Here is a 15,756-nt window from a genome sequence, read left to right as displayed (position 1 = left end):
CATCTCTAAAACAATCTCCTAGAATCCTGCACTGTGAGGCCTCCTTCTGGTAGCAGCTCTTACCCCTTAGTTAAAGTAGAAGCATACATCACCATGGGTCTCCTCCTAAACAAATGAATTGCAACTGAACACACATTTGTTTCATTTCCTTCCACACAAAATCCTGTGTCATAGCTGCCCGTTCTTACAGAAGATTTAGAGATGTTGTTAGGAAAAAGTGAAACTATATATCTTTTATTTCAAAGTGTAATAGGAGGAACTCCTTCACTTTCAGAGCCTTGCTATCTCTAATAATTGATATGTATTAGTGACTTTTTGAAAGTAGAAATCATATCTTAAACATGTGTATCTCTCAATTTCCTTTGGATGTTTAATAAGAGGGAAGAATGAATGTACTAATCTTTTATTTCTCAAAAATATAAACATTTTATTTTATGTTTAATTAATATTTGTTGAGTATTAAACGCATTTTAAATACAAGAAAGAAATCGTACCTGTCTAGATATATTTAAACAATGTAAAAACATGATCATAATATAATTGTAATTTGTATTGCATGTACTAGAACACAAGTAAGGAAAAGAGAGGAAGGAACATCTAAGAATACATAAATTACTCCTTCACTTGTGTTTTCTCAAATGAGGGCAGCATTTCCCTTTTCTTCCATTCTCCAACACCCTTTTCTTTCCAAAAAATATTTTATAATTACAATATTTAATATTGTAAGGAGAAGGGAAAGAAGTAATGGAAAAGAACTGGTAGGGTTATCCTTTATACATATCATGGTTGAAAGGAAAAATAAGAGAAGGCTTTATCCTGACCTATGCATCATGTCCCTAAGTCCCGCTTACCCTGACTCTCTCAATGTATTCATGTTTATCCTCTATTTCCTTCTATAAGGGCCTTCTAGTTTGGGGGAGGGCAGTGGGTGCATTTTTTTTTTTTAGTAATTTTAAGTGTTCCTCCTTTTTTAACGCCTAAAGTATAAATTATACATAATGCTAGTTTTATATATATTGATAAGATTTTAAGGGAACCAAGGAGCTATCCTCACTTACCCCCGCAGTCTTCTCTCTGTGTGCCCAGATGTTACTAAAAAGACGCTGTTTAGGATTAGGCACTCCCCTCTCAAGACTGTTCTCTTGACAAATCAGACAAATACCTCTTTGGTTGAAAGAATATGCATATTAGAATGGTTGCTTTACTATATAGTTTGAATTAGTTAATTGTAAAGTTTTCTTCTCCTCAAAAGAAATAATAGGAGCAGTTTGAGAAATGTGTATTTTGGGGAGGAGTGGGAAGCTTGTGGTAAAATCATTGATTGCTCCTTCTTGAGGCATTTATCATAAATTGACATCTGATCCCATGTGATTATTATATATGACTTGGAAGAACTGGGCTCATTATTACCAGGTGGGTGTAAGGGAGTGGTGGGCAGGTAAGAAAGGACTGACCTACTGCAGGAAAGACTCTTATGATGTTGACCATGGAAAGGTTGCTGAGCAATTGGTGGGTATCTGCATTAAATACACTGAAGTAGAGCAGCCTAATCAGAAACTCCAGCCCCCAAAAGCCTAATTTTCCTGCATCAATACTCAATAAAACACTTTTTCTTCTATAGCAGCTAATTAATTAGTAGCAGAAATGATTTTCTTGAAAATAAGTACTAATATTGGCTTTAAAAAGTAATATGTTGAAGAAAAATTAAAAAAAAAAAAACCTTTATAAATGGCAAGAACCTTGAGTTTACCATCAAAGGCTACCATTCACTAGAATGGCAAATATATTATATATTGGGGTATTATATATAATTATATGTTGGGGTATTTAAAATATGTATTTCCACATTGAGAGGTAAACCTTTATATTCCTTCATCTAATTACTCTGCCAAGTTCCTTTTCTACAAAGAGTACATTTTATTTCAAAACAATAAGTAAGAAGATTGTCTTTTAATACCATCGATAAAACAAAGATATGAGTCCTTTAGCAATGATCGTTTGAATTTACATTTATATTTGGCTTCAAGCATGTTTTGTTTCTTTAGTTTGATGATGGACATAAACTATTCCAAAATTTATGGGAAATATGTGGAGACATGACTGAGGAGGATCTCAAAAATCATCTCTTTTAACATTGTGACATCTGACCAACTCTCTTTGGCACTTTCTAGAAGTGGAGAGTGTGACACTCTGGGTGACACCAATCAGAAGGTTAATGAGAACTTCCTTCACTCCTTCCCTGAGGAAGAGACACATTAAGTTTGTGTTTTAAGTGTAAAGAAATTCCATCTCATTTAGAGCAGAAGTTACTTGGAAAAAGAGAAAAAAATGAGAGTGAAATATGAACAAAGAGATTCAACAGAGTATTTGTGCTTTTACATCTTTGTAGATACCAAAAAAAGAAATTGTTTGTTCATTACAGAGAAAGCAAATGCTATTTACTTAGCGAATCTTTCTGTTCCCCATCCTTTCTAGACCAAATATAGTAATGATTTTTCCCTTTTCTATGTTTCAGTAGCATTAAAAATATCTGACTATAAAACTTACTACTTTCCACCTTCCCTCGCCCTTCTATTTTAGCTTCACTAACATGAATTAAATGATTCCTATGCATCAAGCACAAACACACCCATATAAACATGCATATCTATATCTATGCACGTACATCCATCCCTGCCTTGCAAGTAAACAGTCATGGTTTTTTTTAAAAAATCAGAGCCATGTGATATGTTCAAGGAAGGATATACAAAGAACTGTGAAAGCATGGTTGGAAAGACCTTAGCTTTACTTCCAAAATGGAAAAGACTTTCTAGTGGGAGAGACATTGGAATTGAGCTTATAGGGTGAGCAGGTTTTGCCTGGTGCATGAGGAATAAAAGAAGATCCCAGTCAGAGGTAATGGCTTAGAAAAAATGTGTGGCAGGAAGAAAGGCAAGACATGCTCAGGCAAATTGTAAATTATTTGGTATGGCAGCAATAAAGAGTGATAGGTTTGGTAGGTAAGGACTGATATTTGAAGAGCCAAGAAATATCAACTTAGCTTTAAAACAAGTTTTGGCTAGATACCTCCGCTCAACTCTTCATTTGTGATTCTTCCTTTAAATGTAGGCTCAAGACAGTTTTAGCATTTTGAAACAACAGGCAAACTCATATGTGACAGCTAGTATTTTTCATACTTTATATAATCCAGACTTCTTTTTTGATTAGCGTTAGATACTCCTTTTTTTTCTTTTTTTAAGATTTCACTTGTTCTCTTGAGAGTAATTATACTTTCCTTGTTTTTAAAGGTAGATTAAAAATTTTTTTAAAAGCCCCACTTTCCCAAGTATCTCTGCATACGTTTCTTGTCCCCTAAACTTAGCACCCATATGTCCTTAGCACGTAGTTTGTGTCTGCCATAGTCCAGGGGCCTAATGGATAGTTGTGTGATGAGTAAGTAAGTGACTGAATGTATCAATGTGTGAAAGACAGCTTTCACAGCGTTTCCTGTCTCTCCTTCCCCCTCTTAGCTCTCAGTGAGATAAAAATACGAACTAGGGTCAATTACATTACCTCCAGCTGGCAGGTGGAAGAAAAGCAAGGCAAAACCCCACTTTTATTTTAGGCAAAGAAACCAAAAAACTCCCACAAAAACCAAAAAACAAAACCCCCAAACGAAACAAAAGACAAAGTAAAATAAAGCAAGAGGAAAAGCGTGAGGGAAGCAGCTGGAACGGAAACGCAGCCTCGGTCACACCCAGCTCCCCCGCGCCTCACCTGGGCGTCTGCGCGGGGGGCCGCGCTCCCCCGGGGGGTTAATGGAGAAGCAGGCCGGGGGGCGGGCGTGGGCGCGAACTCCCGGCCTTGCCCTGAGAGTGTGTGGCCCTCTCTCCTCCCAGGGGCCCTACAACGGGCGGGGGCAGCCCGAGTGGTCAACGTGTCTTCCTTCAGGCAAGAGAAAGGGTACATTGACTGAGGAGCACCTGACAGGGGCTGGTAGACCTTTGACCTTCAACCAGAACTATGACTGCAGCAAACTGCTTTTGGCCTCATTCACTGGGGAGCTTGCCCAGAGACTTCAAGGGACAGGTAATTGCCTCTGGCAGCCCCTGCTCCTCCACTCCCAGGGCTTCCTCCCAGTCCACATCTCATCCCAGTATGTTTTGATCATGAAATATTCCCAGTGTCCCCCGAGCCAGCTGTTAACCTCCACCCTTTGTCATCTGTGCGCCCTCTATTTCTCTCAACCCCATCTTCACGTCTCCCCTTCAACCCTTTTTCCGACGCTCATCACCCACGACTCCCTCTCTCCCAGTATTTTCCAGTACCAACACCATCCATCGTGTTCCCCCTAAAGTTCACCCCGCACTTTCAAATACTTAAGTCTGCTTCCTGGCTTGGATATCGCCATTCATGTGAGTTACAGATCCCTGACTTCCGGCACCACCTCGAGTGTCTGGTCACCTCCACCGGGCAGGGCTGGTAGGGCCCTCCCCTCTTTGCACATCCTAGAGCCATGTTTAACCCTTTCCTCCTCTCACTGTGCTTTCCACTACGGTTGTCTCTCCCTCTCACAGGTGTGACTGTGAACTCTGGGGACCCTGGCGTTGTGTACACGGAGATCATGAAGATTCTCTTGGTTATATCGTTTCATCTTCTGGCTCCTCAGCTTCTTCTTTAAGGTGGGTGGGGAGGAGCTGGCTCTGCCTGAAGGGGTTGGGGCAGGGGGTCTGCTGCTCAGTGTGTTCCTTCAGGCAACAACCTGCCTGGCTTTTATTCCTCCTCCTCCTCCCCCACCCCCGTGTCTCCACAGAACAGCAAACAGGGTGCAGTCCCAGTGCTCTACCTGAGCTTGGCAAAGGAGCTAGATGGCATTTCTGGAAAACATTTTAGCAGTTCCGGTGTGATAACTCTTGCCCCTAAAGCTGCCCGAGATCCTCACGTGGCCCAAAGCCTCTGGGATACTTCAGCCCGACTAACAAATCTAGACAAGATGGACTGACCTCTGTGACCCCTGCCCTGACTCGCCGCCTTCCCCCTGACTCCCAGCCCTCACTCGGATTTTGCGTTCTGCTTGTCAGTTCCAAGGAACAATCAGTCACCTTGTTGGGTGTAATGACCACTTCCTCTTCCTGTTGGCTCCACGCATGAGAGCTCAGCTTAGCCTGGGGACAGCTCCAGCTTCTACTTTATAGCCATTTCTCAGATGGAAGTGTTCATCTCTTGGGCACTAGGATCTCCAAACCTACCGAGCCCTGTGTTGTGGTGACGGGGGAGTAAAGGTCCTTCCGGTGGTCTATTAGGGTTCCTGGCTTTGGGGGAGGCAGCACCACATAGTGTCCTCTGGCCCAAGGCATATACCACACGGCTGCAGGACAGCACCCCAGCTGCACAGGGTGTTGTCTCCCAGCTGGTACAGTAACTGCCCAGGTAATGTATCAGACCAGCTGCTCCTGGATGCTGAGTCATGTGATAAGGCAGGTGAATTCTCAGAGTGAGAGCCCACTGCTTCTTTTCTGGGGTCTTTGTTCATCAACAGGTTTTCGTTTTGTTTTGTTTTGTTTTTTATGGTGGTGCTGGGGATTGAACCTAGGACCTCGTGCATGCTAAGCATGCTCTCTGCCACTGAGCTGTACCCTCCCCCTCATCAACATAAATTTTGGAATCAGTTTTTCAAATTTCACAGAAACAAATCCTTTAGGGATTTTGCTACATCTACTTGGCAGGATTGACGTTTTTATGATAATGTGTTGTCCTAAAAATGAACAAGGTGTACTTATATCTATTGAAATCTTATTAATACCTTCATAAAATTTCAAATAATTTTATCCATAAAGATCGTGCATACGTCTTACTATAATTCCTTGCTTTTTATGCTACTGCACATGGTATTTTAAAATTCATATATTAATCATATATCAAACAACTTTATTAAGGTTTCTAATTCTAATAAGTTATCTGTAGATTCTTTTGGTTTTTCCACATAGAACATCACACCATCTAGGGATAATAACAGATTTCTTTCTTCCCTTTCAACTATTATAAATCTTGTTTCTTTTCCCAGACCTTAATTGATTTTCTAGTATTAAACCAAACTTGCTTTTAAACCAACTTGGTCAGAGTATTACTTTCATATACATTGCTAAATTTAGTATGCTCGTGTTTTGGTTTGGAACTTTTTACTGTGTTCATAAATGAGACTGGCCTATACTGCCCTTTCCCTTACTTGTATTGCCATTGTCTGGTTTTGCTGTCATGGATATGTTCATTTTATAAAATGAATTTGGGATTTGTGTTCATCCAGGGACATCATATGAGAAGCAAATGTCAATAAATTGATAGGGGACATAGCTATGAGGGAAAATGGGGAAGAAGCTGGGAGAAGCTGGGAAAAGCTGGGAGAAGCTGGGAGACCCAGCCAGACTGTGAGACAAGTCTGACCCTGAGTGAAGGAGAGGAGGCTGGGAAGGAGCTTCTTAGGGTGTGGTGTGGTAATTTTTCCATTTTAAACCTCCCTCTCTTGTTTTGAAAGTATACCATCTATTTCTGCTCTTTATTGGTTAGTCTAAAAATTTTAACCTGCATGTTTAGTTTAACAGTGTCTTTAATCAATATCTTTATTTTTCTTTTAAACAATACATAGATCTTAGAATTCTTCAACATTAATCATTCCCTTTGAAGCTGTATACTTTTGTAACCCGATAATTTAATTATATTATTTCATTAATTTCACAAATCAGGTATTTTGTTATTCTCAATAGCTGATATTTGCGTCGACTTACCCATGTGTTTCATATTTCCTCTGCTCGCTCTTCTTTTTTATGTCTCAGATCTTCTGTCTGGGATTATTTTCCTTCCATCTTGAAGTATATGCTTTAGAGGTTCCTTTGATGGGGATTCGTGGTAGACAGACTTCTAGGTGGCTCCCAAGGTCCCCGCCCCCTTGTGTGCACATTCTCCACAGTCTCCTCCTCCTGAGTGTGCGGAGACTCCTGAACACGATGGCAGTGCACTCCTGCGATTATGTTATGTATCTGGTAAAGGGGTTTGCTGATGTAGTGAGAGCCAGAACCATTTGGCTGTGTGTGTGTGTGTGTGTGTGTGTGTGTGTGTGTGTGTGTGAATGAACAATATTTTTTCATGTCTACCATAGTTATCTTCAACTCTTTCTGTTACATGTTTCTGTGTTTGAGTTCCTCAAAGCTTTCCAAGGTTTGTGTCATTCATTAATTTATTCATTAAATAAATAAGCCATTTGCAGCAACATGGATGGACCTGGAGATCATCATTCTAAGTGAAGTAAGCTAGAAAGAGAAAGAAAAATACTATATGATATCACTCGTATGTGGAATCTAAAAAAAAGAAAAAAGGGTACACTAATGAACTCATCTACATAACAGAAACAGACTCTAAGAGATAGTAAACAATCTTAGGGTTACTGGAAGTGGATGGAAGGGGGTTAGAAGCGATAAATTTGGGAGTCTGAGATTTGCAAATGATAGCCACTATATATAAAAATGGGTAAGAAACAGATTTCTTCTATATAGCACAGGGAACTATATTCAATATCTTGTAATAACCTTTAGTGAAAAAGAATATGAAAACAAATATATGTATATATATGCATGACTGGGACATTATGCTGTACGCCAGAAATTGATACAGTATAATTGACTATACTTCAATAATTTAAAAAAAGTATCAGTTGTAACAAAATGAAGATGAATCTGTGCTCTTGACCCACAATAAAATGCCCATCAATTCTTTTAATAAATAAATAAATAAATAAATAAATAAATAAATAAATAAATGTATGTGTTTGTGGCGTGTCAGCTGATCAAGACATCGTTCTATATGTTAGTGTCCTACAGTGATGGATAAAATAGACAAGCATCCACGAAGTCAAGTGGTCTGTATTCTAGCGGAGTGAGAGGCATAATAAACACAAATATGTTGTAAGATTCCATAGGCGTGAGTGCTGTGGACACAAAAGAAGCAAGAAAGGAAAGAGGGAGTGCCGTGATGAGGGGCTGGGGTTGAAATTTTAAATAGGTTGGCCAGGTAAAGACTCAAGAAATCAATTGACTTTGAGTTAATGAAAGGGAAGGCGATTTTGGGTGGACCAGACCTAATCAGGTGAGCCCTTTAAAAGGGTTCAGGCTTCCTCAGAAGTCAGAGAGTCTCCTGTTCACCTTGAAGAAGCACACTGCCCCGTTGTGGAGCAGCCACGGGGCCTCTGGTAGTCGAGGCTTCAGTTCTGCGGTTGCAAGGAGCAGAATTTTGTCAATAACCGGTGAGCTTGGAAGAGGACTAGGAGCCCAGGTGAGACTGCAGCCCTGAACGACGCCTGGATTTCAGCCTGGTGAGATCCTGAGCAGAGGACCCAGCTAACCTACCCAGACTGCCAACCCATAGAAACCGTGAGACAGTGCATGTTTTCTTTTAAGCCACTGAGGTTGTAATCATTTCTTATCCAGAAACAGGTCACAAATACAGCATCTAGTAACAGCAAACTCCTTCAGTTTTATTTGTGTGAAAATGTCTTTATTTCACCCTCATTTTTTAAGAATCATTTTGCTGGAAAAGGTTGACAGTTATTGTCTCTTATTCTGTTGAAGATAGTATTTTTCACCTCTGGCTTTCATCATTGCTGTTGAGAAATCGGATACTAATCTAACAGTTACTTTGTGGGGAATCTGCTCTCTTGTTCCTTCTCTATACTTTAAACCCCCTTTTCTGTTGTTAAAAATAAATGAAACATATTCATTTTATATACTGTAACATTCCAACATCAGTAATCTTTGCAGGTTTGAATAGTTTATGGCAGCTTCTTTCTTTGTGTGTTTAGTGACTTTGTGCCCTCATGGTGCTTGGAGGTGTAGCTCTAGAAATGATTAGATTCCTAGGATTAAGCTACTTTCCCCAGAGGAGTTTATGTTTAGTTTGGCCAGGTTTCCAGGAGTGCTGTACTGACTTGGATCACCTTAACTTACATTTTTGTCTTGGAATTTTTGGGCCACTCACATGGTATACATTCTGCCCCCAAATCTGTGTGAATACAAACTTATTATTTAGAATTATAAGTGAGGATTCCCCCACCCCCACCCCGCTACAGCCAGAACTAAGGATGAGGTGGGCTTCTACCCTCACCGTTTCCCTCTGCAGGGCCCTTTTTCTGTGTGAAGTTCACTCTGTGGGGGGAGTTACTCTTTGAGAAGCCAGGCTTTACGTGTATGGGGAATAGTTTTTCATGCCAACCTTCTCTACTCAACCCCAGATTTTGTCTCCTGCCCCTGTTTATGGCCTTGTAAACCCTGGTTTCAGGCCACCAGGGGCTGGCTTCACAAATGCTGGCTCTAGCTGTCACCTGTGCCTTGGGAATCATTATTTCATATCTTCTCTCCCTTCTGAGGCTTTCCCTTCCTTTCCCACCAGTTCATTCAGACAACACAAATAAACAGGTGTGTGTGTGTGTGTGTGTGTGTGTGAGAAACGTTGCATCCAGCGTTTATGGCTGCGCTGCATCAGGGGCGGTCTCTGTGATACTTAGTCCTCTGCGGTGCCAGGAATGGGAGCGTCCAATGTTTGTCTTCCTTTCTCCTTCCTTCTCTCTTTCTTTCTTTTGCATTTGGATAATCAATTGTCCCGGCACTATTTGTTGAATAGTGTGTCCTTTCCACACTGATTAATAATGTAAATTTTGTCACATCAGAATTTCACGTGTATTCAACTGGAAACATAAAGAGGGAACCACAGCAGGACGGCAGGAGGGGCGTGCTCGTGGTATAATTGGGCCCCATACCCCTGGGTGGGCGACCCACAAGCTGAAGATTTGTTGAGTCGCAGAGACCCTCCCACAGGCGTGAGAGCTCTAAGCCCCACGTCAGGCTCCCCAGCCTGGAGTTCTGGCATTGGGAGGAGTATGAGACCCCGGGATATCTGGCTTTGAAGGCCAGTGGGGCTTAACCCCAGGAGCCCACAGAACTGGGGGAAACAGTTCGTTCTCTTGGGAAGCATACACAGAATCTTGCATCTACTAGGTCCAAGGGCAGAGTCAGTGATTTTGAAGTGGGAGGAAAGGGGACAGGGCACAGCCATTGGAGGAATTACATAGCAATTGAGGACAGGACAAGATGGCAGAAGATTTGACTTCCAGTTGACCTTGAGCCTCATGGTGCACCCACACATGCTGTGACAGTTCCCAGGCTGACCATGTAAGGTCAAAAAGTGGGTGGGGGCATTTCCTGGAAAACCTTGACCGTCCCCCAGAGTAGTTGGAATAATCGTCCTGCTCATTAGTATACGAAATAACCAAGCCCACAAAACCTAACAACTCCGCACCTCGTGGATGCGCTCGCTCTCTCTCTCTTGCCTTCTGATGTGGCCCACATTCTGCCTATGGAGTGTGTATCTCCTAAGCTGTTTTCCCTTCTGAGTCAGAGTGTCCACACCCTGCCTATGGAGTGTGTGTGTCTCTAAATAAACCTGCCTTCACTTTGCCATGCTTTGCTCTTGAATTCTGTCCTGCACGAGGCAAGAACCTATTCTCGCCCAACAATTTCATAGGAACCTGGGTCAGAACTGTTTGCTTGTTTTAGAAGTCCTCCTGAGGATGTAGGGGGTGGCTGTAGCTTATGCTGAGGACATAAAAGCTGGTGATGGACATTCCCGGAGTGTTCATCCACATGAGCTCTCCTGGAGGCTGACATCTTGATTGTGTCATTGGCACCAAGACTTAGCCCCACCCAACAGCCTGTAGGCTTAAGGGCTGGGAAGCCTCAGGCCAAACAACTTACTGGGTGGGAACACAGCCCCACCCATCAGCAGACCTCCCGTTCCACAAACACCTCTAGACAGCGCCCTACCCACCAGAGGTCCAGGACCAAGCTTCACCCAGCAGTGGGCAGGCCCCAGCTCCTCCCGCCAGGAACCCTGCATAAGCCTCTAGTCCAGCCTCATCCACCAGGGGGCAAATATCAAAAGTAAGAAAATAACAACCCCAAAGCCTGTGGAAGGAATGCACAAACACAGGCCAGACTCTACACTGGGACGGGCTGGACCCTGGCCCTTGGGTGACAAGAGAGGAGTGTGCTGCTGGGACACATAGGACGTCTCCCAGAAGGGCCAGTTCTCCAAGGTCAAGAAATGTAACTAACCTTACCTAAAAATACAAATAGAAAGACAGACAATATGAGGCGGCAGAGGAATATCTCCCAGGCAAAGGCACAGGATAAAATCCCAGAAGAAGTAACTGATGAGGAGACAGGCAATTTATGTGAGAAAGAGTTTAAAGTAATGATGGCCAAGATGCTCAGAGAACTCAAGAGTACAGATGCACAGAGGGAAGTTCTTAGCAGAGTTGGAAAATATAAAGAACACCCAAACAGAGTTGAAGAATAAAATCACTGAAATGAATAACACTCTAGAAGGAACCAAGAATAGACTAAATGAGGCAAAAGAATGGATCAGTGGGCTAGAAGACAGATTAGTGGAAATCACTACTGCAGAACAGAAAAAAGAAAAAAGAATGAAAAGAAATGAGAATAGTTTAAGAGAACTCTGGGACAGCATGAAGCACCCTAATATTTGCATTATAGGGGTCCCAGAAAGAGAAGAGAGAGAGAAATGACTGGAGAAAATTTTTGAAGAGATAATAACCGAAAACTTCCCTAACTTCAGAAAGGAAACAGTCACTCAAATCAAGGAAGCTCAGAGAATTCCACACAGGATCAACCCAAAGAGGAACACACCAAGGCACATAGTAATCAAATTGACAAAAATTAAAGATAAAGAGAAAATACTAAAATTATCAAGAGAAAAGCAGCAAATAATATCCAAGGGAACTCCTATAAAGTTACCAGCTGATTTTTCAGCAGAAACTCTACAGGCCATAAGGGAGTGGCATGATATAAAGTGATGAAAGGGGAAAACTTACAACTGAGAATATTCTATCCAGCAAGGCTCTCGTTCAGATTTGATGGAGAAATCAAAAGCCTCATAGATAAACAAAAGCAAAAAGAATTCAGCACCACCAAACCAGTTTTACATATGTTAAAGCTTTTAAAGAACTTCTCTGGTCATCAAACCATAAGAAAAAAGAACAAAAAGAAGAAAGAGGGAAAAAAGAACTACAACAGATTGCTTTAGCAATTTGGGGTCTTTCATGGTCCCATATAAATTTTAGAATTATTTGTTCTAGTTCTATGGAAAATGTCATATTTTGATAGGGGTTGCATGGACTATGAAGATTGCTTTGGTGATATGGTCATTTTAATAGTGTTGGTTCTTTCAATCCATGAGCACAAGATCTCTTTCCATTTCTTTGTATCATCTTCTGTTTCCTTCATCAATGTTTTATAATTATCAGAGTATAGGTAACCTTCGTGGTTGAGTTTATTTTTAAGTATTTTGTTGTTTTTGATGCAATGGAAATGTTTATGCCAATTACAAAATTCTGATTTTTGAAGTGAGGAAAAAAATGAACGAAGAGCCACAAATGGCAAAATATCCTTTTTTGTGGGTGAGTTGTGTTCCATTGCATATATATATACTGCATCTTCTTTATCCATTCATCTATTGATGGGCACTTAGGATGCTTCCATATCTTGTCAATTATAAATAATGCTGCCATTAATAGCAGAGTGTATGTATCTTTTTGAAGTAATGTTTTTGTTTTTCTCACATATATACCCAGGAGTGGATATATGAGCCATATGGTGGTTTTATTTTTAGATTTTTGAGAAACTTCCATATTGTTCTCCATAGTGGCTGCACCAATTTACATTCCCACCAGCAGTGTACAAGGGTTCCCTTTTCTCCACATCCTTGCCAACATTTGTTATTTGTGATCTTTTTGATAATAGCCATTCTGACAGGGTGAGATGATACCGCATTGTGATTTCAATTTGCATTTCCCTGACATTAGTGATGTTGAGCAACTTTACATGTTCCTATGGGCCGCCTGCATTTCCGCTTTTGGAAAAATGTCTATTCAGTTCTTCTGCCCATATTTTAAATGGGTTGGTTTTTGTTTGTTTGTTTTTTAATTGAAGTACAGTTGATTCAAAGTATTGTATTAGCTTCCGGTGTGCAGCACGGATGGACTTGGAGGGCATTATGCTTAGTGAAATAAGTCAGACAAAGATAAATACTACTTCACTTACATGTGGAATCTGAAAAAATACAACTAGTGACTATATCAGAAAAGAAACACTCACAGATGTAGAGAAGGAACTAGTTAGTGGTTACCAGTGGGGAGAGGGGAGGGGGAGGGGCAGGATGGAGGTGGAGGATTAAGAGGTACAAACTATCAGGTATAAAATAAGCTACAAGGATTTGTTGTACAACATGGGGAATAGAGCCCATATTTTATAATCACTATAAATGATGTATAATTTTTAAAAATCGTGAATCACTATATTATATCCCTATAACATATCATACATCAACTATACTTCAATTTTAAAAACATGACATTATAAAATATATACTTTTTTTTTTAAAAACCCTCTACCTAAGAAGGAGGAGGGTATAGTTCAGTGACAGAGCGCTTGCATGCACGAGGTCCTAGGTTCAATCCCCAGCACCTCCATTAAGTAAATAAACAAACAAACAAACAAACAAACCTAATTACCTCTTTACCCCTCTGAAAAAAAAATTTTTTAATATAATATCCAAAGAAGGGCTGCTTCCCTGGCGCCCCTGGCGCCCCTGGCTTGAGCCGCAGTGAGCCGCCCGGCCTGAGGGGGGCGCCTTCGTTGGCGCAGGCGCAGGCGCTGGCCAAGAATTGGACACTCTGGGGGGCCGGTCTCTTGACTGTGAGAAGAAAGGGGATCTGTGCGCTTCTCACGCCTCGAGGTAGGGGAATGGCTGAGGGCGGCGGGCGGCTGTGGGCAGCGCCTGGCGGGATGGGCTGGGGCGGAGGTCGGGCCTGCCTTCAGGAAGGTGTTGGCGGCCCGGGGGCAGCTGCCGGGGCGGGACTGACGCCCAGAGGCCCGAGTCCAGCGCGGTCCGGTCCGCCCTGCGCCAGGTCTCTGAGGGCAGGGCGGGCAGGCGTGTCTCCTCCGCCGCCTCTCGTGGGCCTGCGGGCGGGCGCCCTGCCGAGGGCCAGGACACTTGAGGAGGAGGGGCCCATGAGAATGTATTAACTTTCTGTGAAGTCAGAAGAAACCAGTGAATCCTTAGGGTCGAAGAAAAGGTTTAGGTGTTTGGAAGAGGGGTGTTATTTTATTTTATTTATTTATTTATTTTGATGGAGGAACTGGGGATTGAACCCAGGACCTGGCGCATGCTAGCTAAGCACGGTCTCTACCACTGAGCTATGCCCCACCCTCCAAGAAGATCTTTTAATTGTTTTTCTTTTAAGTGAGGAAGGGGCCCATGAAAGCAAAAGTGCTTAGGATCCATGATTTTTTTTTTATTGGGGGAGGTAATTAGGTTTATTCATTTAGTATTTTTTTAAGGTTGTTTGAGGGGGTAATTAGGTTTATTTACTTATTTATTTTATTTTTTTAATGGAGGTACTGGGGATTGAACCCAAGACCTCATCCATGCTAAGCATGTGCTCTACCACTGAGCTATAACCTCTACCCCAGGTTTACTCGTTTACTTTTATTTTTATAGGAGGTACTGGGGATTGAAATCTGACCCTCTTTCATGCTAACCATGCGCTCTATCACTTGAGCTGTCCCCTCCCCCCTAGGATCCATGAAATTTTTAACGTGGCCCTGTGAGAGGGCGAACCATTGAATCATTTATCATATGCAAAATGTCCTAAGGGCGATAAAAAGCATTGTATAGGCTCTGTTATAGGGGCATGTAAAGGGACCCTACCCTCTTCAGACCTAAAGTCTGATACTTAAAGCATGAGTAAGGTTAAGGAAGGGAATACTCTGCAAAGACTATCCGGGGTCAGGATCCACAGCAAAAGGCTGACAGCCTTTGCTGAGCTGAAAGGCAAGCCAGGGGCAGATGGGGTGGTGTAGGGAAGGGAATTGGCCAGGTAGGGCATGGCATGAGGCTGGACGTTTGGGAAGGAGACACGTGCAGAATTTTGGAGCCAAGGTAAGGACTTCAGGTTTTGTTCCAAGTGTATTTAGAAGCCATTGAAGGGTTTTGGGTAAGGGAGTAACTATACCTTTTGGGGGTTCAAGGCCCAGATTTAACCAATTTACAGGAGGACACCAATAAATGAGCATTCTTGGCATAAGTGGAGAATCTAGGATCAGAAATAGTCAGATGCTGCTTAGTACTATGCATCAGATGCATTAACTGATCATGTTTGAGGGGATAAGGAAGAGGGTTGCTTCTTATCTCATTGAAAGAACAGTCTTGGAATTGCATGTAAGTGTGGGATCTAAAAATGACCATGCAAGCTGAAACCATTCAAAGTCATCTTAATAGTCAATGGGAACAATTACATTTGTTTTGGAATCTCTCAAAATTGTCAAAATGTTAAAAAAAAAAAACTCTCTTACTGTCAGTTATAAGTGTACAGGGAAATGAAAAATGGTAGAACTAGTATCTGTTTAGTGCACTGTCATTGAAAATATTAGAAACTTGAGAAAGTGTTTTCTTTGTAAAAAAAATTAATCAAGAATAGTTTGAGCAGCCCTTGTGCTTGCTTTCGTCTCATGGTGTAACTTGTAGAGCAGGTGTCTTTCTTACGCCTTTTACCAAATTGTTCTATTCCTTTCTAAAAGTCTGGATCAACTTCCAGCATTTTATCCTTTGCACTTTCAATTTTGTAAAGTATCTCCCAGAGTTCCCTTAACATGA

The 15,756-nt window shown here is 41.7% G+C and overlaps 1 protein-coding gene and 1 long non-coding RNA gene across 2 annotated transcripts in view; both read left to right on the top strand.

The window, feature by feature from the left end:
• The first annotated feature begins 3,959 nt into the window (after positions 1-3,959).
• On the top strand, positions 3,960-6,086 carry LOC102517195. Its single transcript, XR_004316461.1, has 3 exons — positions 3,960-4,068; positions 4,557-4,661; positions 4,793-6,086. It is a non-coding gene; the product is annotated as an uncharacterized LOC102517195 (long non-coding RNA).
• Positions 6,087-13,765: 7,679 nt separating this feature from the next.
• LOC102516686 (meiosis 1 arrest protein) overlaps positions 13,766-15,756 on the top strand; it is a 58,147-nt gene continuing 56,156 nt past the window's right edge. The window contains exon 1 of the mRNA XM_032471099.1: positions 13,766-13,836. The gene's annotated coding sequence lies outside the window, so the exon portion shown is untranslated. The remainder of the gene's footprint in view (positions 13,837-15,756) is intronic.

Source organism: Camelus ferus, chromosome 31 (genome assembly GCF_009834535.1).
Source record: "Camelus ferus isolate YT-003-E chromosome 31, BCGSAC_Cfer_1.0, whole genome shotgun sequence".
Classification (NCBI taxonomy): Eukaryota; Metazoa; Chordata; class Mammalia; order Artiodactyla; family Camelidae; genus Camelus; species Camelus ferus.
Note: the sequence above shows the minus strand (reverse complement) of the source record. Positions and strands in the feature narration are given on the sequence as shown.